Source organism: Tyto alba, unplaced genomic scaffold, assembly GCF_018691265.1.
Source record: "Tyto alba isolate M040663 unplaced genomic scaffold, T.alba_DEE_v4.0 Super-Scaffold_33, whole genome shotgun sequence".
NCBI lineage: Eukaryota > Metazoa > Chordata > Aves > Strigiformes > Tytonidae > Tyto > Tyto alba.
In genome coordinates, this window is record NW_024881308.1 from 4,360,057 (window position 1) to 4,375,479 (window position 15,423).

A 15,423-nucleotide genomic window follows, 5' to 3' on the forward strand; every position below is an offset into this window, starting at 1 on the left:
GCTGAAGAAAAGCAGGATAGTTCCTACTGAAAGCAAACACCATCCTCAGAGAATGGTAAACCCCTCAGTTTTCCATCAAAGAAAATTTGTATGAATCTGTTTTGGCCAGCCCAACTTTTAATTTACATAAAGAACACTGGAGAAGTAAGCATTAGTGGAGGAACTATTTACTGAGGATAATCCTCATCTATGAGGTAACCAGGAAAAAAATATCATTTTGCCTTCTACTGACAATAAGGAAAGAAATATATTTAGAAAAAAAAACAAAACACACTGTTCCAGCAGATTCATTAGGAATCCACCTAAATGTTCTCCAAACTCTTTTCATTCTAATAAGGAAAAGAAGAGGTTTCAAATTTTTGAAAGCATTAATTAAAAGTATTAATTAGAGAGTGGAAAAGTTCCACCTTGGAAATCTCTAGTATTATCATTTTTTAAATCCTCTGTTGTACATTTAACTTTAGGCCTGAAATATACTGGAAATTTAACAACAAAAAAATAACATTTTTGGTTATATTTTTTTAAAAAAAGATACAATCAATAACCATATCACATATTTGGTTTTTTTTTGCCATCTTAAGGGAAATGTTGAGAAAGAAAAATGGGTGGATTTGGTTAAAATTATTTGAAAAATGCCCTCAGGCTTGGCACAGCCCTGCCAACTCACAGACAAAGCTTCTCACAATAAGAACAGCATTCGTGGGCAGGTACATTTGTGTGTATGTGATTTTGTTTTTCAGAAGCAAACTCAAAGCCACTTAAAAATACATTTGAGATAAGTGGAGCATTTTCCTAGATGCCTTTCATTTCCCTGAAATCCCTGGCATTTGAGGGTTTAACTGTATCAATATAGAGACTAACGCAGGGAAGTCAAAAGCCAAACACAAAACCCTGTTACAACTGAAACAATAGACGGAGCCTTTGTCATCATCTTCAGTAGAATGGAGAGTTCACATGATTTACATAATTTTTGCGGGATTAAAAGATTTTTAAGAAAGTCTCAGTGCTCACTGCCTCTCTGACATCCACAGCACCACAGAGGTGAAAGCCACGTGGAAAAGAGGCAAATTTTTCAATTGGGTTTCATGGGGGTTTTGCATTTAGGATTGCAGAGCCTTGTGAAACGACAATGAACTCACTGCTCTGAAGACTTTTGATTTACAGCCCAAGAACAAGACTTCATGATCTGATTCTTCTGCAGATGCTTCCTTATGATCTAATACTGTCACAAACAATTTTCCTTGAATATTTAAAAAATGATTAAAATTGAGAGTTTGTTGGTTTGGTTTAGTTTGGTTTGGGTTTTTTTCCACAAGTGGAAGAAACCCTTGAACCTGGCTTGGGTACCAGTTTTGTACAAAGGAAATGTTTACATTTGCGTCACCTCCCAGCCCTAATTGCTTTGTTGACATCATTATCTTGTCTTTAAATCTGTCATTTGAAAGTTTTCTGAGCCTTTCCTTGCTCCCGAAACCACTTCTTTTAAGGGGAACCTGCAAGGGAGAGGCCTGCTTCACATTTCCATCATCTTTCCCGTTAGTTTCAGAAGATCAGGAGGTTTTCCCTCTATCCTGCCCTGGTAAGCTTTCTGTGCAACATATCCCTGCTCTTGTACAAGTCTACACTGGCCGTGCTAGAAAGGCTGTCCTGCAGAAGTCACTGGGGTACTGCAGGGGTGGCAAGAGCTCACATGGTGAGAGAAGTCACCTCACCCACAGACCTACCCTGCAGTGGGGTCCCAGAGCTTCTCCAGGCCAGTGACAGCAGCTCTGCAGAGCTTCTAGGAGAAGCTCCTCTATGCAGATCTGGTCTAGCATCATGAGAAAGAGGGATGAAGAGGCATTTCAGGGATCTGTACATTCCCAGACCATGTCTGCTGACTGGTAATAAGGAGGTGCCAGATTAGCTCCATCCATCCCCAGGGAATTAGGGAACAGCATTTCCCCATCCCTACTCTTTTTTCCCCCGTTTCTCTGTTTATGGCTGTGCCTGTTTGCTTCATGAGTCGTCTGGTGGTGTCCTCTAGTGGTTCCTTCCCGCACAAGAAAACACCAGCTTCCCTGGCTAATTTATGTCAGCTGCATTGTAAAAGCATTTGGGGGAAGGAAAACCACAAACTGTTGACAGAACTCAAAGGAACAGAAAAATAAAGGCATTTTTCACCTTCATTTATGTACTTAAAGGTTATAGCAAAATTCAGTTCATCCTAATATTAAGGAAATTTTATAAAAGGTAAGAAACAGCAGCATGATTCAGTATTTTTGAAGTTATGGCTTTCTATAAATATAAAAAAAATCAGAAATGACCAGTAGAACTATTAATTAAAATCTGAAAGCAGATAAATAATGAATAGCAGTGTCATGTATTCATTAAGATTCTACAAATGAAAAATATCTCTCCCGGTTATTCCTTTGATGAATCTAGCCCAAATATACTTGAACTGCAACATAAAAAATTCAGGATGCTCGTATTTCATTCTGTATCAGCCATTCTGATCCTCAAATCCCAAGGCCAAGTACTGCAAATGTCTCATCACAGCACTGATACTGACCTTTTTCTCTAGCCTTGGACAAGTCATTTAACCTGCCATAGTCTTTAGATGAGGATGTCTCTTATAAACCCTTATCAAACTGTGTATAATTTTGTGAAGTCGAGAGACCCTTGCAAGAAGAGCAATTAGCTTGTGTGGAGTCCAGGGCTGAGGATATAAATGTCAGGGTTTGGTCCAAGGACTCCCAAGATCTGAGGCTACGTTGTGTTTTTTCAGTGGATCATCTTAGAAAGACAAGAAGGTCCCTTCTTGCTCTGGCTGTTTGCTTTCTGGAGATCCCATGGACTTGTAACTGAAAACCAGCAGGTAGAAATCTATACTGTTCACCCTGTCCTGGCTCTCAGCAAAACACATTTGTTCCTTATGCTGTTTTCATTTTAGATACAGAGATATCAGCTGGAGCCAAATGAGCTACACTGCTGGCCTCTGCCTCACCAGCATGATCAACCACACTACTGTGGTCCACCACTGGTGGGGCTCCCGTTCCTCCTTATCACCACAGCTGCAGGCTGGCAGGGAACACTTCCAATTTACAGGGAAATTCCTCACGTTTTAGAAGTTCACTGGTAGCCAAGCATTACAGCAAATTATTCAAGTTTCAGAAAGAGTGGACAGATCCCACTACAGCAGTAGAGGGGCTGAGCCATGCAGCAAGGAATGGAGCTATGAGGAAGGGGTGACTTGGACAGACATGGAGAAGTCTGCATTTATTCTACGTTGCTCACAGAGGTACAGCTTCCCGAGAGCCATCATGACAGCATGCTTGCTTTCTTTCTTATGGAAACCAGATTGCCATTGCTTATTCAATCAATGGCTTTTCTGTTGCAATTACTGTCAAAATTTCAAGCCCACACCATCACTGGGAAGACTGTTATGATACCAACATCTACAAGATCTTTTGGAGACTAGCCCACAGCTTCATAGTGAGAACGGTCATGACATGTACTCCTTGTCATATCACTGTCACCCTCAGCAGGATTTGATTTGAAGACCCAAAACATCAAGGTCTGTGACCCTCTTCTAGCAGTCTACAACTTCTAGCTCTACTTACAGGAATAACCATCTGCAGGAGATTGGGGCTTTCCTTTATCTGCTTGTGCTCATCACCGTACCATCTGGATGTATTCTGGGGACCTGTCAAGCAAAGAAAGCAAGTGGAAGCAAGGATGCATAGCACTGCTAGAGGGAGAAGAGAGCTTGCAGATAAATCTCTATTTGTGCAAGGCAGATTAAAGACAGGAAAGAATGGATCCACTTGCTGCATTAAATAAATATATCTAAAACAGATCTACAGAAATATAGGTATATAACACACTAATGTTGCTTCTTTGTTAAAATGTTTTCCAAAAGCACCTAAACCCGTTTTGAAGAACCAGAACCCAGCATGTTACTTAAATCCAAAAGCAGCCTTGGGCTCTAAGTCACCTCAACACAAAAAACAAACAAACGAAAAAAACCCCTACACAACCAAAACAACCAACCAAAAAAAAAAAAAAATTAAGAAAGAAAGCAAAACAACTGCCATGTCACAACTCTACAACACAAGTAGCTACAACACACTGTGACTTATTCACAGAGCCTTGGCAGTGACTGTCACCACAGGCTGCTCCTCCCACCCCACCTGAGGGTTCAAGGCACTGTGAAGAAGGGGAGCAGGAGGGTAAATGGGCACTGAAGCCTCCTGCCACGGCCAGTGGATGTTTCAGCCCAGCAATTCTTTCTGCTCACACAGAAAACGTTTTCACTAAACATTAAAATAAGGTTCCTGAAGTGTACCAGCAGTTGTTAATAAAAGACATGCTTTCCCCTGGGGTTTGTCAGCTCTGCACTTCAAAGCTCATTTTACACGCAGGCCGATGCTGTATTTTAAAAAGTGAATGTTAACATGAGCTCTTTAGTCAGATGAATAAAAGTATCAGGAATGCCCTCTCCTACCCCCTCCCATCAGATTAAAAAAAAAAAAAAAAGAAAACAAAAACGCCAACAATTCAGCAGTCTGATGGATTTAACATTACGATTGTTCTTCTGATACATATTCACTGCCCTGATTTGCTCCCTGGAGACTTGTGCTGCCCCACCAACATCACCTCTATACTTTCCCATCCACTAATTGCCCACCAGCCCTCAGCCCCCACCTCGGTTTGTGTTTGAGGTCTCCCAGGCAGGACCCAGCCTGCAGCTTCTCAGACAGCCCAGAGCCCTTTAGCATGGCCATCACAGCCAGGCATGCACCGTACACTTTGGGTTGAGCCATCCCAAACACACCAGAAAGCTCCCAGGATGCGTTTCATTCAAGCAGAGGACAGCTGATACTTGCTGGCAGCGAAACTGAGGAAATACTCTCCAGGAACAGAGAGGCTGGTTGGGTGGTCTTATCACCATCCAAATACTCTTCCTTCCAATTAAAAGGGAAGTTTAAAGGCTAAGCAAAGAGTGTACTAACATCCTGGTTCCTAAAGAGAGACACGGGAAGATTCTGGAAAGGATAGACAGGAATATACCCATTGCAGAATAGATAAAAATCCCAAGTTCTATGAATATGATTTTGTTCTGTAATTGCAAAATAGAAAACAAGGCCAGGTGACACAGCCTGAGGAATGAGACTTAATAACCAACGAACCCAAAGGGTATTTGACTACCTCACTTTCTTTCTATTAAACAAAGGCTGATACTAACACAGATGATCTCAGACAGACATGCTGGAGCTGAAGACTGCAGCCCAGAGAGGTGAAGGGCTGGAGATGCCCGTTTATTTCCTGGTGTGCATTTATCTCATATCTCTTCTTCAGGTTGCTCTGCAGAGACCATCATCTCATGCTCTTCTTCACCACCAAGTTCTCCAACTGCTCCTGTTCATAGTGGGTACAAAAGGCAACATGGACTCACCTTCCCAGCATGGGTATGGTGGTCCAGAACCATCTCAAACCCTTTGCTGTGGGGTTTCATGCCTATGAGAGCTCCAGGTCAACCTACATCCAGCAACAGCCCCAGCCCCGGCCAGAAGGGAACTGCTTTCTCCTCTCACAGGAGATGAATACCTTCACCCTCTCTTTTTAACAGTGCATGTCTTTGGACAAAGCCCAGGTGCCCACAAACATAGACTTTCAGCTGAAGCACTGCATTAGCACTATGTTGTGCTATCCAGCACAGATAACTCTGCCTTCAGGTTTCCTTGCCTGGACTTTTTGGAGGTTGTTGCCCACTCACACTACAACCGAAATCAATGCCATCTCTGTGGAGGCTGTGTCCTACAAGAAGATGCTGGCCCCACCAAGCTGACTCAAGAGGACCTGGCACTCAGTTTCCATGTCACCAGCAGTGGAGAGGTGCTTCAGGCTCTGTGAGCCATAGCTGGGGTGAAGACACCTGATTTAAGGGCCACAGTCCTGCAGGCAGCAGAACAGTTGAAGCAAAACTGTCTTACTATGCACATGAAGAGCCAGGCTCCTTTTATGACCAGAGGAGAAACCCCTCCCGACGTCAATTCAGAGCATATGAATAAGGTGCTCTCTACTGGTAGGGATAAACTGTGAGGGAGATGTAGGGTCTCAAGCAAAGAACAATTTTTGAAGCTGTGAAATCAAAAGAGAATTAAAAGAAAATATATTACTTCTACTTATTTGGACAGTTAATTGCAATGATATATATGTATATTAAGCTTATATTTATTGTAATTACTGAATAATTTATATCACCATGCAGTTGACAGAAATTGTATAAAGAAATGAGAATGATTTTAAATTATTTGAAGTGCTTTGAAAGTGAGAAATATTTTTTAAGATATATTGAAAGATTCTAAATCTAATTATAACACTAAGTTATGGAAAGCTTTGTTTGGGCTAATGTTTTTTTCTAGCAATTAGAAAGTGGTTGATGATGCAATTACACACTTATATATAATGTTTTTGCAACCAAGATAATTTCTTATTGAAAAATAATCAGAAAATATAATATGTAAGAAGTAGTTGTATTCAGTTTTTTCTATCATTTTCTCCAGACACATTTTGTAGCTCCAATGCAGGTCTAAACAACAAAAAAGGTAGGATGAAGTGGGAAAAAAGAGAAGGAAAAGAGTCAAGACAAGCGATTAATGCATGGTAACTCCCCTCAGAAAGGATTACCCCAGTCTCCATCAGAGGAGCATCTTTCAAATGGAAGAATAATCTCACACATGAGAGTAAGAAGATTAAAAGTCAAAAGACAGAATAAAAATTCTTAATGACATTTTGCTTTTTTTTCCAAATCTCATGATTTAAAGATTATGATTCAGTGGATTGTGGGGGTTTTTTTCCTTTCTTTTTTTTTTTTTTTTTCCCTCTTCATTTCCTGACCTGACTGCATTGTAGCTTTGGAGCAGCAACCAAAACCTCTTTGGAAAAGATAGTCTCTAGACAAAGACCAGGGCCAAGTTCCCTCACTCAAACATCCAAGAACCTGCCCTGGTTCAACCTTGCGTTGTGTGGGAATCAAGCTGATCTCAGCCAAGCCAGTGAGCCCCAGGAACCTGGAACAAGAAAGGCAAAGGAGGCATTTTTGTCCAGGCCCAAAGGAAGCAACTCTGCAAGCCACCTTGAAGCCAGTATATTCCTTCCAAGAGCTGGCAGGTTGTACCAGTTCTGACTTCCTCTCTTTTTTTACTTTTGCTTTTCTGCTTGGACCAAACTTCCAGCAGACCTGGTGGGCCAGGCTGCTCATTCTGTCCAAATGCCAGTCATCTTTGAAAAGGATCATTTAGATAATTAAGGACAGCTAGAATTTAAATAGTCAAGATTTATCAGTGGATTAGGAAATAGATGAAAAATCAAACACCATACTACCACTCACCAATAATAAATGTTTCTCTCTAGAAAATGAAAATCTTATGCAAAGAAACATTCATTATCATCCATCATGGATACTTCTGCAGAGTCAGTCTTTACTGTACTCTGGGATGGCACAGTTGCAGAGATGCAGCAGTCTATCACTTGTTTTGAAATGAGCAAATTCTCCTTAAATCTTTATTCCATGCTGACTCCCCTTGCTCATTTACAGCAACTGCATCTCCACTGAATTACTGTAACATAATTGCTGCTGACTTCCATCAACAGGAGAGAGCTTCAGGACCGCATAGCCAAAGGCTGGGATCTTCCAGGGAGTCTGAGCCTGGGGTCTATTTTACTGAAAGATGCAGAGAAATATAATAAAATACTTAAGCAGCTATTGAAACACTGAAGCTTAGGGGATGCCATCAGCATCCCCTTCAGTGGTGAAGACTGGAAACCAGCTGCCTCTAGGCTTGCAACCACAGGGATCTCTTAGGCATCCCCACACTGCAGGTGTAGGCAGCACTTCCTTAAGCAACCACCAGCTGAGGGCTGCTGATCCTCTAAGGCAGGTTTGGTTACGCAGAGGCCACACGATGCCTGCACACTCCATCAGAGCATCCCCTGGCAGTTCCAGATTGCTAAGAGCATTGCTCATCCAGTGATCTGGCAGATGTGGTGCTGGGCACCTCTTGCATCTGCTGCTACAAGCACCCCTGCCCAGCAATTCATGTGGAGGCAGTAGCAGTGGCTACCAATGCTGGTCACTTTTGTTTACTGTAATTTACAAGTTTAAATATTTATTTTATTGATGGATTATTGTGGTTCTAGAATGGTAGTGCTCAAGGATAAAATATATTGATTCACCAGAATAAAAACCCTAGCATTTAAAAATCTAGTATTAAACAGTATATCCAGATTTCCATGTCTTCCCATGATATACTCAGCTTTAGAAATAGGCAGACATTGCTACCATCAACAATGGCCAATACTGAGGTTGTTAAAACTGAGTGGAGAAGGACCAGCTAAACACACCGACCCCTGTTCCTTGCAGCTAATTTCTTTTCATGCTGTGAGACGTGGCCAGCTAAGAAAAGACACAGGAAATTCACGTAGTGAGCAGATCAGCTGGGTAACTAGATGGAAGCATCGACAAAATTTTCAAAAATTATGCTGGCAGAAGTGCCTGGAGACACAAGGCAGGTGCTGACCGTCTGATGCAGATTTACAAGGAAACATTGAACCGTGAGGAAAATAAGGCAGAGGATAGCTAGCATGATCGTGAGGCCAAGTGGGAGGGTAATTCAGGGCTTCAGGGGACAGCCTGGAAGCAAAGTGAGAAAGAAAAGTGGAGAATCAAACGAAAGTGAAATATGCAAAGCAAAATGTTCGGTGCAATAAAATGAAATGGCCCAGCTGTGTTTTCCACTGGTACCGGGGTACACTGAAAGCAGCCGTACTGACACCATGTCAGTTCAAAAGCATGAAACTGCCGTAAGTGGGGTCAAACTCAGGATTTGTTTTAACGTAGCGCCAGCACCCTTGGATATATGCCTTCTATGTCAGTGCAATTTAAGTAAAACCACCAATCAATTAAATCCTAACAATTTCATTTACTGATGCCAGGGACAGCTGCAGGGCAAAGAGCCACCGCAGACACTGGGAAAGCAGGCTGGGCTGGGCCTCCGCACCGCAGCTTCCCCCGTGGGGACAGACTCCCGAGTCTGCTCTGTACGGGTGGAAGTTTATGATTCTGGGATTAAATCACGTGTGGCCTCCAAAAGTTACTGTGTCATTTACAGATGGAAAATCAAAATCACAAGCAACATTTCTGCTATTCATCTGCACAGTGGTATTTAAGGTTAGCTGGCATCTTTCTACCTTCAGACAGTTGCTGAGATGTCCTGTTTTCTTGTGTGATGTTTTCTTATGCATGTTTTGTTAGGAAATCCAATCAAATACTTTTTCATTTTTCAAATACAATAAAATCCCAGAGGCTGTATAGAGAATGAGATATTCCAATGAACTCTTGAAATTAAGTATGAGAGTGACCTGAACAGCAGCTGGAAGCGCTGGCAACCAGAAAACATTTGTAGGCAAAGGAGTGATGAGTCAGGCAGTTTAAATGACTCCAACCTTATCTGAATGAAGGTCTGAAGAAGAGTTAGGAGAACTTATTTTAACAAATTGGAACAGATTGCCAAGGGATGCAGTAGCTTTTCCATCACTTCATATCTTTCAAAGAAGATTGAATTTTATATACACATACACACATTTTCATTCCAGGTCGACCAGAAGTTATTGGGATGGATACATCACTGAGTGAAATCCTATGACTTGTGTTATACAAGAATCTAGCCTGGGTTATAACATTAATCTCTCTGCCTCTCCTAAAAACCCATGGCTGAACTAATAACTTAATTTGGAACAGAGGAAAAAAAAGCCTTCATTTTAATTATAACAGCAATTTAACCTATGAACCTACTGAAATCCAAGACAAATGCAATAGACTTTATATACACTAAATAAAAATTTACAGCCATATAAGTTTAAATGGTAGTTGACTGTAAATAAATTATGATATGCTATACCACCATTTAAAAAATCCACACTTACTATCTGATAAATACAAGCCAAAAAAAAAAAAAATCTCCCAGAGATTTCTGGGAGAAATCTCCCAGATTCCTGAGACAATGCATAGACTTTTACAAGTTCCTGTGAAAAAATAATGCCTGTTTTAAGTAGAGAAAAAAACTAAAGACTTTTCTGTAATGCTTGGGAGCATTTTCCTAATACAAAACTAGACATCAGTTCTAGAGACTGGAGAATTTCCAAACCACTTCTCATATTTGCCCATTTTGACTTTTTTTACACCAGGATTTTTAAGTTCCACAATCTTTTTTCTGTATGCATCCAGCAACCTTGGATGGCTCTGGTTTTGGTACTCAGCTCCACAGTTGTGCACAGCAGCTAGAGTAGCACAAGGGTCACCATGAATCATAAACAGTTTTACAGAGCATAAAATTTAACAGACCCAAGGAATATGACAGCAGGGACCATAAATACAAAAACTAACTATGGGAGCACTCCATCATTAAACCAGGATGGAGGAACAAGATAAAAAGCTGGCATTGGATCGGGAATCTGTCACAATAATTGGGGTAATTAGTGAACTGTGGTGTTGACCAGTTTGATGGCTTACATGAACACCCTATGCATGAGTTCGTGTGCCATGTTGGCTTTGGGTTGCACAGCTGTTCTCTGCCTTGGGACAACACTTGTGTTTCTGCGAGTGCACGGCACTCAGTAGCTGCAATTTATGTTTTCAGAAAAGCTCAGGCTGCCATAAAGATATTAGAGCATATAATCACATTTTATTAAAAGAATATATACATGTAAGCTTCCCCTGTGCTCCTCATGTTTGAAAACCTGGCTATAGAAGTCTGTCATTGGGGAGTTAATAGCAGAAACTGGATTTCTTTTGCTGCCTGACCAGTTAAAAATCCAAATTATTTGGAAAAATCTAGCCCCATATTTAGATAACAAACACATAGCTCTCCAGAATGAGCACTCACTCCACAACATCGAGTGGATTCAAAAAGACAAAATCTCTGTTGTCTGCAGTGCTTGAAATGGCATATTTTGACCCAACGAGAAGCGGCACAAAGCAACAGGATTGAGAATGAAAACATTAGGCTGGGAGACAAAGGTCACATAGTGGCTGATATGATACAAAAAAAACGTGATTTGCCTGAAAACAGAGGTAGACCAAGGCTGGGACTCACAAGGCAGGAAACAATAGGAAAAAATGAGTCAATAATATGAGAGGCAGTGGTAAGGAGGAGGATTTTAGCCTCTGTCTTGGGTACATGAAGGATGTTTAGATGAGAACTCAGTGCTCAGATCATTCAGTGAAGGGAAAAGTTAAGTATATTACCCAGGAAAGCACAGGGGTTGTTTCCTGTGTCTCCAGCCAAGTTGTGCAGCAGCCATGAGGAGCATTTCTGCTGTGTCCTGCACCCTATTGAATTTCATTTCTGCAGCCAACCTAATGAAAGAACTCTCTTCCATAGTGAAGGAAAAAAAAAAAAATTTTTTTTCAAAATTATGAATCAGGATATTTAGTCAAAATATTAAGTTTGGGAGTCTAAATATTAAAGCTATCAGGATCTTTTCATAGGAAATTAGGAGATCTCAGAAAGCCACGGCTGACCCAGGAGACTCCTATATCAAGAGCCACTTTCCCAGGCTCCTGGCAAGGAGAAATCGATAAGACTTCTTAACTCCCAGACCATGTAAGAGCCTACAACACCTCACCTTTTACTGTGCTAAAAATTGGCCTCTGAAGAAGACAGCATGCTCTCTCGATGCATTAGCTTCCATTCCTGATACAACAATTTCTAGTGCCATGTTTTCCATATGACTTCATTTGTGGGCCATATCTTTAAGATATGCTAGTGGAAATTGGAAGTCATCCCACGAACAGCAAAATTATATCAGTGGAAGGCAGGCGCAAACAAAAACAGAGGAGAAATGCTCACACTGCTGTCATCTTCTGAAGCCAAATAAAGCGGTTTATCAGGATGAAGAAAAGCAGTAGCAGCCCTAATAGTTTAAGGCACCTCTAACTCATTCACAGGAATACCTGACCACTTCACAGCACTAAGATGAACAGTGTTGTTACCGCACTCAGTTTTACAGGGGCTGAAAGGACTTGACAAGGCTCACCCAGAAATCCCAAGGGAGGAACGGCAGAATCAGCCCTGGCTCTTCCTATGGGGAATGGCCCTCCCTTTCTCCTTGGTACTACATGCTACTCTCCCACACTGTAAAAATATTCTCTCTGCCTCATGCTGCTTTCCCAATTTTACATGTACAAAACATTGCACGTGCAAGTTACCTTTGAAATTAATATATTCACTTTTTATACACTGGATATGTGTATACATATATAATCATGTTTCTCTGAAATTATGAAAATTCTGTCTTGCCACAGTCAAAAAGCCAATGAAACATTTCTACCCAGGAAGACCAGGGTGATGTGCTCCTTAGCTAAGCCCATGGAGCACTCCCATGTGTATCTGTGGGCAGAGCCCAAGCAGCAGTGGGTCCCCTTCACTTTTGTGGGATGCCATTAGTGAAGCTCTTCTCTCTCCAGAGAATGCAACATGACATTAGGAAACCAGTAAAAGCCGGTGACAGAGATTGAGGAACAGCTGCTCTGGTCCCACCAGCCAGGAAGGCTCCTTTCAGCCTTGAGAGAAGGCTGCTGAAAATGGCTCCCACGCTTGTAACTGATATAAACTGTTTCTACCCCTGACAAGTGGCAGGAGGTGTTCCCCAGCCAGCCAGGAAGCTGGTCAAGATCATCTGGAAAGAGCCTCAGCCCTTTAGGAGGGAAACCAAGATGCGCATCAGGCCTAGCAGAGACAGACTTAACCCCAGGCAGGAGAACCAGCCCTTTCCTCAATGCCCGTCCGTCCCTGGCAGCCTCGGTGCTGGGAGGGGGCCCGAGGCAGTGCGAGGGGCAAACAGAATGGCACTGGGCTGTGAGAAGTCCTCTCCAGTCCGAGTCCCACCCTGCAGCAGGCAGTGACAAACACCACTGATGAAGGCTCACAAGAGGGTCCTTGTTACTTTTTTATTGCTCGTGCACACACACACAAGTGTACGTGAGCAAAGGCTCCCGACAGCAAGGGTACGTGAGAGAAACACTCACAGGGCACTGTCACGCAGAGCCTGGTCCTGGGAATGAGGAAGAGCTGCCAGCGCTTTTCTCCCTGGGGATGAAGGGAGGTGGGTCTCCCCACCCACCTCAGCACAGGGTCAGGTTTCCCGCACAGCCCTGGGGGCAGAACAAAACATTCCTGCCTCTGCACCGAGGCTAACAGAACAAGCACCAATGATCAGACAAGGATCAAAGTCCTATTACATTTCCCATGATCACCTCTGCAGCCCAATATGTGATGGCACATGGGTCCAGGGGATTTTCTAGCACAGTAAATACATTCCCAGTTATCCTTGCTGAACCATCAGTCCAATGTACCAGGTGCTTTCTCCATTTTCTCCCTAGACACAGCTTCACTGCATGTCAGCACTGAGCTGGCTGTGCTCTACCTCGGCCAATGCCCAGGACGAGGCACTGCAGGACATATGCACGCCTCCAAACTGGCAACAGATGCCAGCTGACACCAGGCACTGAGCAATTATAGTGCCAGGCCACAGTGATCCTGCACTCACCAGTGCTATAAACCTGTGGATAGAATTAATTCTAAAATAAACAAAAAAACAACCACAAAACAAAAAGCGAGCTGAATCTGTGGTGTATTTTACAACACTCAGGGAGAAAGAGGAGAGATAATAAATCTGGGAGCTAGTAGCCACAGCAACAAATTGCATTTCTCCTCTGGATGGCTTTTCCCCCCCAATCAACAGCAATTACCAGGCACCTTAGGGTAATAAAGCAAAGTTTATGTTGTTTCTATGGAGAAGTTCTTTTCACAAGACTAATTTATTCCACATCTGCAAGGTGCTGATTCATTACAGAACATTACTGGGGGTCTGATCAAGACACCCAGTGAAAACACAGAGGAAACCCTGGACAGAGCTCGTCCTGCTCTTTTGGGGTTATTTTTTGATACAAATTAAGAGCCCAGCACACTGAGCTTGGAAGAGAGATGCCTTCCCCAACTCTTAGGAACAGGGGAAAAAAAGCAAAGATAAAAGTGTTTGGGGGAAGCAATTGGGGGTGAAAGGAAACGTAGGCTCGTACCTGACAACATCAGTCTTAATAAAGGCTGTGGCTGAGAAATCATGTGTGTGCTGCTTGAAAAAATAATAATGAAGGAATAGCTGTGTTTCCTTCAGCTCTTCAAGGTTGGCTCCAAACCACTTCCAATTCTCTCTGTATCTCTGCAGTGCCATGAGGTCTAGCAAGAGGCTAGGAATCTGATTTCTTCAGATTTTATCCAAAGGAACTTTGTGAACAGCCAAACTTGATTTGCTTTCAAAACATCTGCACGAATACATCACAAATCACCTACTTCCACACATTAAAAGACTAGTTCAGCAGTGGACAAGTGTAACACGTATTGGTCTGTCCTAGGGCATGGTACAACCACTGAAGCATATTGTCACGCATTTTGCAGAGGGCTCTAAAGCAGAAGCTAATGTAGAAGGACAGAGTGAGGACTAAACCGCGCATGGCAGGGCAGACCCTCGCATCTCCATTGTGACCCAGCAGCTGTCACTGTTGGATTTTAACCACATTGGCTTTTGCTACCTTGTAGGCCCTCAATGTTTTCTGTTTCCAAGGGAATGACCTTCAGGTGCCAAGCTTCCAGATAGAATCGACAGTGTGACAGCATGCTGCATGCAGGTGTATTCATTTAGCCAGTGGGAAAAGCAGTGTGAAATCCTGCTGCCCAAAAAGGAGATATATTGCCCCTGAAACAAAGTCCCTCCAAGACAGCACAGCTTCCAGCATGCTCTCAGCAGGCAGGGTCAGCTCTGCAGGCTGCAAGAAAGGTACTGCCTGTCCTTATGAGAAGACAGAGGTGGTGGAAAGAACCATCTCCACACCACATTTAATTACTAAAGTTGACAGAAAGGATTTGTCTAGTTTCTAAATATTTTGCAGGGAAGCAGAGAGTTCATCTCTGTGTGAACCAGGAGACGATTTCCATGCAGGATGAAGAGGCTTGTGCTCACATTCAGCAGCAATCATGTCCTGTCTGGAATTACAGAGAGCACGAGACATGTAGTGACTGGGTGATACATCAGAGGGATATCTAGCATCATCAGTATCAGCTTGATGTGCTACTTTACTTTCCTTAAACGCACTCTTATGACTGCCTATGAATCCTACACAGCAGCTATCTCATCCTTCCACAACCTCAAAACATGTGAGTGTAACAGGACACACCATTTGTCCCTGTCCAGATATGCCACTTGCTCCTCTCACCATGTAAGACCATGTAGGACAGACCACCTGGAGGTACCTTGTCTCTTTATTGGCAGTGCACACACTGGATTAATCAAACACAGGTTTCACCTGGTTTTCAAAAACCT

General features: G+C 42.6%; 1 long non-coding RNA gene across 1 annotated transcript in view; it reads right to left on the reverse strand.

Moving 5' to 3' along the window:
• Positions 1–15,423, reverse strand: part of LOC116964306 — a 29,910-nt gene that overhangs the window by 1,324 nt on the left and 13,163 nt on the right. The window contains exon 2 of the long non-coding RNA XR_004408681.2: positions 3,603–3,685. This is a non-coding gene — a long non-coding RNA (uncharacterized LOC116964306). The remainder of the gene's footprint in view (positions 1–3,602; positions 3,686–15,423) is intronic.